Source organism: Phoxinus phoxinus (assembly GCF_949152265.1).
Source record: "Phoxinus phoxinus genome assembly, chromosome: 6".
NCBI lineage: Eukaryota > Metazoa > Chordata > Actinopteri > Cypriniformes > Leuciscidae > Phoxinus > Phoxinus phoxinus.
Genome location: NC_136881.1, coordinates 13,931,559 through 13,944,114, shown reverse-complemented (window position 1 = coordinate 13,944,114; position 12,556 = coordinate 13,931,559). Strand labels below are relative to the sequence as shown.

General features: G+C 36.1%; 1 protein-coding gene across 6 annotated transcripts in view; it reads left to right on the top strand.

Annotated features, from left to right (window-relative positions):
• The first annotated feature begins 5,576 nt into the window (after nt 1-5,576).
• The window catches only part of rbm47 (RNA binding motif protein 47), a 30,883-nt gene continuing 23,903 nt past the window's right edge, over nt 5,577-12,556 (top strand). For 3 of the 6 annotated variants that reach the window (XM_079616732.1, XM_079616728.1, XM_079616729.1), the window contains exon 1: nt 5,577-5,815. The gene's annotated coding sequence lies outside the window, so the exon portion shown is untranslated. The remainder of the gene's footprint in view (nt 5,816-12,556) is intronic. The other 3 variants (XM_079616730.1, XM_079616733.1, XM_079616731.1) reach the window with 1 other exon arrangement.

The following is a 12,556-nucleotide window of genomic DNA, read 5'->3' as shown; positions in this document are numbered from 1 at the left end:
ACAATTTAAATGACCTTGTAACCAATCACATCAATGTATGGGCGGGCTTTAGCATATCATTAACTGCTGCGAAGTAGGGCAGCTATCTTGGTATAATTTTCTGTTCAGATCAAAATAATTATGTATGATGTATATTACGATGTTATGATGAACTATATGGCTTTCTCCACTGACTTTCTATGATGTTCAAAGCTTTTGTAAGGATGCTGATTTTTTTAGAAGGCAGCTGTCTGACTCTGAGATGAGGAAGGGGAACATGTTCTGTGTAACATTAGCAACACATTATTAGCTGTTTGATAACGTAGTCAAGCCAAAAGCTAATCATATGAATTACCATTATGTGTCCGAGGTTGTTGAGAGCGATACATTAATGCATTACCATTCTGATACATCGACTTCTAGACGGGCCTGTATGAGTGAGTGGAGGCGGGGCTAATTTGCATATTCATGATTCCTTGTATACTAAATAGCACGGGGTGTAGAATTACATTCAAGCTATTTTAAGAAATTTAAAAAAAAAAAATCACAGGATTTTTTTTTTTTTAAATATGCCATTTTGATGATCAAAGATTAGTTTGATCAAATGATTGACTACAGGAGGACTTTAATTCATTTGGCACCTTTTTGCCATATTAATGTTCAAAGGAACTTGAAATGATAGTTCATCAAAAAAAATAAACAAATGTCATTATTTGTTGTTCCAAACCTTTGAGTTTCTGCTGCAGAACATACAATATTTTGAATGTACCATTGACTTCCATTATATGGATTATAAAAAACACTTGTGACATGTCTCAAAATATCTTCTTGTAGAAGAAAGGAAGTCAGATTTAAAGAGTTTAAATGTTTGGATATCTTTAAATTGTGCTTATTAGTATATTCCCTAACCATGTTTTAATGTAACTGTGCAGGGGGGAAAAAACATCTATATTACAAAGACTATTCATTGTGATTTAACTCAATAACTTTGAATGAAAAGTATAAAAAGTGAGTAGCTCTTTACACCACTAGATGGCTTTGTGAAAGTGAATGGAGGAAGAAGAGAAGGCTTGTGTTATCTCAGAAAGTTAAGTGTTGTGTCAGCTGGGCTTGCGCACTCATTTACACACAAAACAGGACAATTTACTGGAATGAAACCCTCTCACACCATGCCTTTGTGTGTTTCTAACTTGAGGAACATTCTAACTATCCTCTGGGGACATAGTTGCTAAAAGACTTCTCCAGAAGTTTGGAAAATCCTATTAAAACTAATTTTATCACATCCTCAAAGATAAAAGTGCATCACAAATACATGTAAAATGGTGTTTTTATCCTTGAAATGAAAAGTTTTTCTTTTAGGTCTTTGGTTTGTCAGTAGTAATTCTGATTTATTACTAGGTTAAATGGCAGTGTGTTTTGAAGGCGGTAAATCGGACGTTGTGCTGTAAGCTGATGTGGAATTTGTGCAATAAACTGGTAATCTGAAAAGCGGGTCGAGATGGAGAGGAGAACGATTGTTCTAACAGTGCAGAGGTTTAAGCACGCGCGCCATGCTTTCATCCCACAATCCCTCTACACACGCACAGCCCAAATATCCATTTTACACACACTTTTTAGACATAGTATTGCTGATATTTCACACAAGTCTGTGCTTGTGCATTCTAGAGCCATCTTTATGGCAGTAGTAAGTGATTGTATTTTTGTGCATTGTGACTGAGTAATTGAATTGATCACGCAAGGGAAACTGATTGTTTCAGGAATTAAACATGACATTTTTATTGCTCTGTGACTCGCCATGGTTGCTTTATCTTAATTTGAAACTATTTTTGTTGGCAGACTAAAATAGACGTAACATAATCAGCAATACTGTATCTAAAACATTCATTTACTTTTTAGACACAGTATTGCCAATTGTTGTTTATTTTACTGTACATTTACTTGTAATTTAACTTTTTAGACACGGTATTGTCGAATGTTAATGCAAGTATTTGTTCAAACCTGTGATTCATTCAGGAATTAAACAACTTGATGCTCTCTGAAATGCAACGGTTGCTTTAGCTTCATTTGGATTTTTTTTCAATTGCATTGCTATTGTCATTAACTTAATCGCCAATACTGCATATAAAAAGTAAACTTAGATGTAACGTAAGTGGTAGTAATGTCTAAAAAGTAAACTTGTCGATTTAACGTATCAGCAGTAAAGTCTAATAAGTAAACGTACAAGTAAATTTGTAGATGTAACTATCGACAGTACTGTCTAAAAAGTAATCTTACAAAGTAAAAAAGACGTAATGTGATCTGCAAGTCTGTGTCTAAAAAGTAACCTTACCTTTTAGGCACAGTATTTCTGATTATATTAGGTTTATTTTAATTAAAATGGTTCCAAACGATTCAATGCTTTGACTTTGAATAAAGCTATTGTGTGTCACTGAGCAATAAATCACTGAATAAATCACTGTTTTGAACAAATTACTTGCATGATTGATTAATTTACTCTCAATGCACAAATTTAAATCACTTATTGCTATACTGGTCTATAAAGCAATAAAGCAGTCTCTGGAATGGACAAACAAACGGAGTGATCCAACAATTAAAGTCTCAGTAGTGCTTGTGCTTGGCCAATCAAATTCAAGAACCAAAACTAACTGTTTTATATTTTGTATAATATAGCCAATAGCTGTGAATGACATAAAATGTGTAATTGAATAATAGGTCTGGTGGACAAAATCGAAATTCATTGTCGAAGAGCTGTGGATCTTAGGTTGTAGATGGGGATGAATTTTTATTGGTGAGTTTTTTGTGTGTAAGAATGAAGACTTAGTGTGATGCTCGCGTCTCAGATGAATGAAGTTATATGAGCTTTTTGTGAGGCTGAGACAAAGGGAACGAGTATTGTTCAGAAGTGCAGCCAGAGGACAAGGTCACCCTCATGCAGTCAAAATATCCTTTTTACCACTTTGTGTGTCTTTTGTTAAAGTGAGATAGTTTGTGGTAAACGTAGTGCTGATATCCACATAATAAATAATTGGCAACTTGTTCATTTGTGTTTTAATCATTTATATTTGAGAACTGCACAATGATGAGGACTGAAAAATCACTTGCATTCATTTAGCAGACAATTTTTATCCAAAATATCTCAAATTTATGTATTTATCCAAGTATCTCAATAGTTTTTTTCTAAACAGCAATGGTTCATAATTTTGCTAACGTCTCCTGCTTTTTAGATCAATACCCTAGCAAGATGTCATAAACTTGCTTAGTTAGACCAAGATACAAAAATCTGCAATTAAAAGTTAGAGAATTCAGTATGAACTCTTGATCTTAGATTTCTCATCAAAACCTTCCAAAGCCGATAATTTTACTGATGTCTCATTTAATTTTAATTTCTGCTAAGTAATTTTAGGAGAAACATCAAAGACAAAGTTGACACTTACAGTCAAAAGTTATTTTTTAAAGTAATTAATACTTTTATTCAGCAAGGATGCATTAGTTTATCAAAACGGACCGTAAATACATTTATATTGTTAATCAATGCAGTTCATGTGAACCTTGTTCATCAAAGATTCATGAAAAAAGAGTCACTATTTCCACATAAATATTAAGCAACACAAGCCTTTTTCAACTGTGATCAGAAAAACAAATGTTTCTTGAGCACCAAATCCGCTCAATATTAGAATATTACTGTTTGTACTGTATGTTTAAGCATATGAATGCAGCCTTGGTTAGAACTTCATTCAGAAACAATAAAACATTTTACCAACCTCATGTGTGAAATGAAACGTAAATGAAAGCTTCATAGAGGTTGAGCTTTAAAGCACACATAAATGTTTCCTCTGGGTGTGTATGTGTTTTGGTTTGAGGGGGTGGTGTATGTATGTTTTGGGCCTGCAAATGGCCTATTGTGTATGTTTTCGAGCGTCATGTTAATGGGTGTGTGTGTGGGAGAAAGTGTGTGATTGTATCCCCCCCTCTTCAGACAGGAGTGTGATTGGTTTTAAACAGATTAACATTCTAACGGCCAGAGTCTCAAATCCACCCAGTAACTCAGAACAAAAACTACTCATTAAACATACTGACCCTACCGCATGGTTTCGTTTACCTTTTAATCAAAAGCTTAGCCATTTATGTCACTATAGTGCCCCCCAAAAATAAATATAGTAAAATACAAAAAAGGCTCCCCTGGTCTAGTTCATGTTGAATTTGCTGCGTCACCGTAGTGTAGTGACTCTGCAACCAGAGATGAGGAATGTAATTTTGTCCACTCCTACTGCTTTTGCTTATGTGAAATTCACCTGTAAGCCTTTGTCATGTCCAGCATTGAGGAAGTGTTTCCGATCTCTCTCGCTCTCTCTGGCTCTTGTTTTCTCTCTGCATTGTCTGTCTATTGAGAGAAGAAGAAGGTGTGTTGAATGCATTGATTGTATGAAAGGCTTTTTCTCTGTGCGAGAATAAATAGAACTCTTCTCAGAGACTTGTGTTTCACACATGGGGCTTAGTTCATTAATTTCTGTTTTCAGCCAAGTCAAGGAATCAATGATTTAGTGAAACGTTCCAATCAGTGACTATCAGTAGATGAACCATTTGTTTGCCTGGGAAGACAATTATAGTGACACACTAAAGGGTTAATGTTTGGGTATGATTTGGGGTTAGTGATAGTGCATCATTTATAGTAAGTACAAGTAATGTGCAACTACGTCACGTTAAAATAAAATGTTACCTGCGAGTTTGTAACGAGAAACGTTAAGTGTGATTTTCTTAAGTGTAATTTATTCATAGCAAATTTATTTATTAATACGTGTACATGACATGTTGTCTGTATGACCGCATTTCATGAAGTCATAATTTGAAATACACACACAAGCTAGAGGTCAGTGAACTAGGTGAAATGGTTATTTGGGAGATAGAGATTTTAAAAAAAAAAATTATTCGAGGTCTATGAGAAACAGAGTGTGTGTTCATCTTTGTGTCACTTTGAGGCCTTTATTGCATAAATCAGACAACAAAATGGGATGGTGAGCTCTTATATATGTAAGGTGTGTGTGTGTGTGTGTGTGTGTGTGTGAGTGGAATGCTGATCTGGCCTGTCTCCAGTTTGAGGGAGGATAGCGTTTCCAATCCGAGAGCTTGGAAGCATTCTGGTTTGGTGAGTTTCTGAGACACACACACAGAAAGGAACAGGTTGCTCGGACCAGCCCGGTGAGAAAACATTTCCCGGTACTAACACACACACACGCACACACACTCACACTCACACTCCTCTCTTTCATTTTATCAGTGTCTGAAGATTTCATATTCCTTATATACAGTATATATATTTTTTGCGAAAAGTTTGTTTTTTGACCTTCTGGATTTCAGACTGGGCCAGTATTCCTACAAATTTTTTTTCATTTTTTTCCCTCCTCACAGCAGAGGAATGTGAAGATTATGTCAGTGAGAGGCAGGTACAGAGACTAGCGCTAATTACTCTCTCTCTCTCTCTCTCTCTCTCTCTCTCTCTCTCTCTCTCTCTCTCTCTCTCTCTCTCTCTCTCTCTCTCTCTCTCTCTCTCTCTCTCTCCACCCGCGCTCTCTCGTTCTCCCTCCCTCCTCCTTCTCCTCGCCAGTGAAGGAGAGACACAGGGGAACGAACAGCAGGGACGGGGAAGTGAAACAGTTTGGAGACAGAAACTAAAAGAGAAAAAACAAGAAACGTACATTTTTTTAATCACTCTGGACTGTGAAAACCTACAAGAACAGACACGATAAAGGGTGAAATACAGAGAAACGGGGATGATTGTGGCTGATCTGCTTGATTAATGCAACACGTAGATTCTCTTTGACAGCTATTAAAAGCGCAGGTAAGTTCGTACGTTGTCTGTCATTCTCTCCTTCAGTGTCTCATGATTTGTCTGTTTTTCTTCCTTGTTCTCTCTGTGTCATCTTCTCACAGATGGTCCAGCGATCATGTTCTCCCCTCTGACCTTATTTATTTTCATAAAGTTAAATTGACATCTCTCTCTCTCTTTCCCTCTTTCCCTCCCTCCGGTTTTTTTCTCTTTTCCATCTTACAGTTGTAAGGTTAGAATGTCCTTGTGTTGCGAAAACTGTGTTGAAAGTTGCTCTGCGGGTCTTTTGTGTGTGTATGTGTGTTGTGTAACTGCACTCAGGGGGTGTGCTATAATTTAGTGTGTGTGAGAGAATCAGGTTTCTGACAGAGAGATGGCTCAATCTAAGAGAAAAAAAAAAAAAACGAATGAAAAAGATTGAAAGAAGTTAAGGCCAATTCAAGCCAACCCAAGAGTTTGCATAGTCAATATAATGAGCGTAGAGTAGACGTGTGCTTCTTTTTTCAAAGGGGAAAGGCACAACATGAATGGACAAGACACAAATCTTAATTAAAGATTAATCACTGTTTCTTAAGCAAAAATTGTTTCTAGAGCCGTGGAATCTTGTTTTTCTGTCAATAATGTGGAAATTACCTCCTGATGCATATAATAGTGAAGTGGGTTTAAGTGGTCTCCAAAAAAGTAGCTACTTTCGGGATGCCCAAAAGATTCCTCAAAAGTAAAAATGACTGTATATCATACACAAATAGTTTAATCTTAAAATGAAAGTTTTCTTGTAGAGTTAGGGTTAGTTTGTAGCAATTATAATTAGATTTATATAAGAACAATAGCTAGATAACTGTTAAACGTGTGTGTGGGTGGGTGTGTTTACTTTGCTGTACCTGAGGTACAATTTTGTCTGCAGAAGAGAGCTAAATCATACAAAACCTCCGCCAGGGAAATCCAGACTTTTTAAACTGGAAAACGATTCATAAGTAAACCAAATTATTTATATATATATATATATAAAAAAAACTAAATTACCTAGTAGTCGTAATTACAATTATCTTTTTATAAAAATCATAGAAGTCTAAGTCTCTTTTTGGATATCTTGGTGTGTGTGTGTGGTCCTGGTTAACCCTACGTTATGGGAACAAAATGTCCCATTATGGGGACAAAAAATCCTTGTCCTTGTGGGGACAGTTTTTGGTCCCTATGAGGAAAACAGTTTATAAAAAATACTAAATTATGTTTTTTGGAAATGTAAAAATGCTGAGATTTTTTGTTTTGTTTTTGTGATTGGTAGGTTTAGGGTTTGGGAATAGAATATACAGTTTGTACAGTATAAAAACCATTTGTCTATGGAATGTCCCCATGAAACATGAAATCCCAGCATGTGTGTGTGTCTGCGAGCGCCTATGAATGGGTTATTTCACGTAGGGGGTAAAGAGGTCAGTGGTCTTGAGAGCTGACACGCTGTGGCTCTGCATTGTGGGGATGTAGTTTAAAAGAAATGAAGTGAACTAGAAAAGAATTAACACTGAGGTGAAGTACAAAGAAAAGACAACTTGTCACTGTGTGTACACGTCTCACTGGTCAGGTGACTCTCTGTTATTACTCTAAATACCGCATCAGTTAAATGTGTAGGCATGTTTATTTGGTGACAGACCTTTGGGGGCCCAGTAGTGCGTGCACTTGAGTGTGTGTGTGTGTGTGTGTTTGTTTGAAATCTGATTGGCTGTGGCTCTGACTTGAACCAGTTCTTTCGGTTTCCATTCAGATGCTTATCTGATTATCGGAAGGCAAGCATATTTAGGTGCATGTGTGTTTTTAGAATTTATATACACTTTTATCTTTTATTGATTTTGTGAATATAGCAATGAATTCAATTTTCTTTTTATTTGGGCATCAAGTTTCCTAAAGACGTAAAATTTGTCTCGCAAATCGAGTATGAACGTTGAGACAGATATGCTTTAATTGTGCCTCTGGCTTATACTTCAGAAATGTGGTTCGAATTTCTGAGAGAGTCATACATAGATCAGTTCAAACAGTCCTTTTTTATTAATTTATTCAAATTTTCAATCGATTCACAACCCTGAATCAATGGCTTGTTTGCTTGTACTTTGACCTTCATTCAAAGTAATTTCCGGATACGTATACAAATATAAAAGAAAGTAAAAAAAAAAAAAAAGATTTTAGTTTTATATTGCTCGGTCCTATTGTCCAACTTTCTTTATTTCTGAAGAAAAGAAAAACACTTCCGAATCAGTCAAACTCTTTCATTTCTTGATCCCCACAAACTCAAATGATAAGATTTAGGGACATTTCTCAATTCTACATTCTTTATTGACTCAGTACTTTTGTTTCCTCTTTGCGGGAAACACACACATTTCTTATTCATCCACCTTCAGTACTTCAGTCAGTCTTTCTTGACTCTTGTAGATGTACTATTAGATATAAAGAAGGAAACAGAGAGAGAGCAAGACAGGTCACCTCTCTTTTTGTGTTCTTAAAGTCATATGACTGATCATGTGACCTCCTCAGCATGACTTTAACCCTGACAGACATCTGGACAAGCGTGTGTGAGTTGTGTGTGAGTGAGTGAAACAGGATCTCCTCTCTCTCCCTTCTGCTTTTCTTCCCATCTCTCTCCCTAATACACACCAAATACCTGCACTTCACAATGAATGCATTCTTATACTGTCTCTATAGACAGACTAGAAGAGCTGTGTGTGTGTGTGTGTGTGTGTGTGTGTGTGTGCGTGCGTGTGTGTGTTCAGCATGGTTCTCCTCCAGGTAGTTTGATTAATAGTGACTCCTGAGGGGTGGAGCTCTTTTAGTCCAAAGACTTCATTTGGGATATCCCACCGTGTGACACACACACACACACACACACACACACACACACACACACACACACACACACGCACACGTCTCCTTAGTGACACAAGTTCTGCATGTCCAAATCAAGTCGCTCAATTTCTCTCTGTCTTGCTAATGCTTTTATGCCGCTTCATTACACACTGCTCTCTCTCCCCTTTCTTCTTTACTTTGTTGTAGTGAGTAATAATAGGCCCCGTCCATTGAACCCAACAAACCGCACAAAAGCAGCATTGGTGTGTGAATACTGTTATATAGTGTGCACATCTTAATTGCATTACCAATGTGCCACTCACATTTTGACGTACAAATCTGCTGTAGTGTGTGTACGTGTGAAATGAAGGGTTGAGAGAACGCAATGGTCCCTAGCAGCTTGCCTTCTTTTAAATGTAACCATTTAAAACATCTCATCCCTCTTGCATTGATACTGAAGACTCGGACATTCACATAGTGTTTCCTTTTCTGTAAGAACACCCTGTCCTTCAGCTAAGACGTCGAGAAACAGAATAGGACAAAAAGTAACCTCTTTTCTCTTAACATTAATTGCACACGGCATCACTGATTTACATTAAGTGTTAACCTCTCAAAAACATGTTTTTGTTTCGTGTGACCCTTTAGTCAGTGTTCAATGGGAAAACTTGAAGAGTAAGTGCATTCAAAGTGATTTGAATCAACAAAGTGTCAGAAAGTCAATTATTTTCAATGAGAGTTGGCATTAGTGACAGAGACTGTCTGCAAATAGTTCAGCCCAAAATTAAACATTCGGTCATTATTTACTCTCTCATAAGACTTTAATTCTACTTTGAAACACAAATTAATATATCTTTAATGAAACCTGAGAGATTTCTGGCCCTTCCTCAAACATTCTTTACACCTATACGGTGATGCTTCAAAATGTTCATAAAGACATCAGAAAAGTAATCCATATAAATCTTTAGAAGATTTGAATTAAAATGATCGAATCATTTGGATTATTTTTACTGTGTTTTATTAATTTTTTGAATCGTCAGACTTTTAGTAGAATGGACTTTCAATTGAGAGGCAGGAAGGTTTCATTAAAAATATCTTAATTTGTGTTTCGAACATGAAAAAAAATCTTTTGGAATGACATAAGTTTGGTTTTTGGGTGAACTATCCCTTTAAACAGAGTTCAGTGTTATGCAAATGAGTAGTGGCAACCAATGGGATTACAGAGTTATCCTCCATGATTACTACGCATTGAGCATGAGAAATTGCTTCGACACGCAACAAGATTCAACATGATATGAATTTAAATAAATCACAAATCACAACTAATAATCATAATAATCAATAATCATTTTGGCGTTGCACTTCAAAAGTCAATCTGTGATGTTTGGATCCTCTATTGTTCAAATATATTCGCACTACGGGGATTCACAGGTCAAAGTTCACTGAATTACTTCTAAAGAAATCTGAGTTTTTGTCCTTTATTTCTATTAGTGTGCCAATGCGCTTTGTAGCCCCGCCTACAGTGACATCTCATTGGTCCAAAATCACACTGTGTTTTGCTCTTCAATATGGCTCTTCCACGTCTGGTGATATTTACAGCTCTTGAGTGGTTGAGCCATCAGCGCAGTCACCATCAGATGACCTTGACTCAGAGATCTACTGTAGGTTAGAAGTATTACTAGCAAAGACAGTCAGAGCGCATGTCTGTTTGCGTGCCTGTGTGTGTCTTTAGTCTATTCATGCATTCGTACAGTGTTGAAGTTTAAGTTAAACCTGATTTTCCAGTAACCTCCACCGGCAATGTATGACGCAATGTGTGCAAAACTAAAACACACTTACACAATCTATCTTTATCCTTCACCCCCCCCCCCCCCCCACCACACACACACGTACGTCTTATATCCATGTCCCTTGAGAATACAGTTAATATGTTTCATTTATATTTATCTAATACTCTGTCCCTTTTTCTGTAACAAATAAACTCTCTCATCCCTCCATACTGAGGAAGAACAGAAGGGAAGAGACTTGAACTCAATGAAGGAGAAGGATTTTACATGTTTATAATGGCCACTGATAAGGCTATAAAGGCAGACTTTGCACTCTCTCAAGGCATGTTGACTTTCAACACAGCCTCACCCTGCTTTATAGCCTACCCACAATGCATCATGTGCTCAGGTTTTATAATGTTGCCAATGATTAAAAACATAATCACTGATGGTGCTATTTTACATTTCAAGGTTGCATTTTGATTGAGTGTGGAAAAACTTCTGTAATGTTTCCTTGTGAATTAATGTGTGTGCACTAGCGTTTTGAGCTCAGGACTGTTGTAGTCAGTTCAGTTGAGCGATCCATCCAACTGGTTTGCCACCCCTTTGTGTGTGTGTGTGTGTGTGTGTGTGTGTGTGTGTGTTTAGTGTGGCTACTAGGGATTTTTGTGATCAGCCAGCCGCCTAGAACAAAAACTGTTTCGGCTCTTAAGCGCAACGTAATTTCCTGTATATGCACATCCCCTGTATATGCACTTCTCTCATCCCCCTCCCTCTTTCCAAGCCCAGGATTTTTAGTAGTTACAGCTGAATGTGTAACAAGTGACCATCATATGACATCTTACTGACTCTGCAGAAAAATATAATTGGGTAGTTGATAAATAACATGTCCATGAACTAAAGGAAAGTGTTAAAGGTACACTACCATTCAAACGTTTTTTGTTATAAGGTTATTCATGTTTTAATCAAAGTGTCTTATGCTCACCAAGGCAGCATTTATTTGATCCAAAATACAGTAAAAACAGTAATGTTGTGAAATATTGTTACAATTTAAAATAACAATTTTCTATTTTAATGTTTTTTTTTTAAATGTAATTTATTCCTGTGATTGCAAAGCTGAATTTTCAGCATTATTACTCCAGTCTTCAGTGTCACATGATCCTTCAGAAATCATTCTAATACGCTGATTTGCTGCTGAAGAAACACACTTTATTAGCCAAGTTAAAAAAGCAATTTGTACCGCCTAATAATTTTTTGTGGAAACCGTGATTCGTCTTCAAATAGAAGGATTCGGATCTTTGATGAATAGAAAGTTTAAAAGAACAGCATTAATTTCATATACAATTGTTTTATTAGACTTTAAATGTCTTTATGATCAGTGTAATGCAACCTTGTTGAATTATTTTTTTAATTTATTTAAAAAAAAACTTACTGACACCAAACTTGGTTTGAATGGTTGTGTGCAATCAGACATTTTTTTGTTTATATTATAGTGACTGTTAGGCATGATCAGTACAACATAATAAAAAAAGTGAATTCAATCTGACTGAATACATGAATAATATATCTAAAAAAAATTAAACAATACAATATTATATATAAAATGAGAAAAAAAAGAGATTTGTTTATAAATCTCAAATCTGTCATTATATTATAGTAGATGTTTTGCAAGTGGCAATTTTTTGAAGGGGTCTTTAAAGCGTGAAATATATTTTTCCCATAGCATATACTTTCCTGTCTACTGCATTTCATTTTAACAATTTATGATAGTCGCTAGAGAATCAGTGTTTCCAGCTCGTAATTGTCATGTGATCTCGAAATGGCAGCCCGATGAGTGGACCCGCTCCCTGAGCTACTAACATTATTAGATTCTTTATCTAATGTTGTATAAAATTTTTCACGAGTAAAATGTATTTCTTTGCGCAAAACGTTTAAATGTTAAACGCGTTAAGTATTAGGTCTGTGTTTATATTTCAGATTATGTTTGGGGTGCACAACTGTTTTTCATAATTGTTTTCACTTGGCTAGTGGTGGTTATAAAACACACAACCATTTGTGAAATCAATGATTTCCACCTTATCTAAGTAACTAAAGCAACACAAGACACACTGTAACATGCGAGTACCTGTTTCTTAGGAATAGGAATGAAAAGATTTCA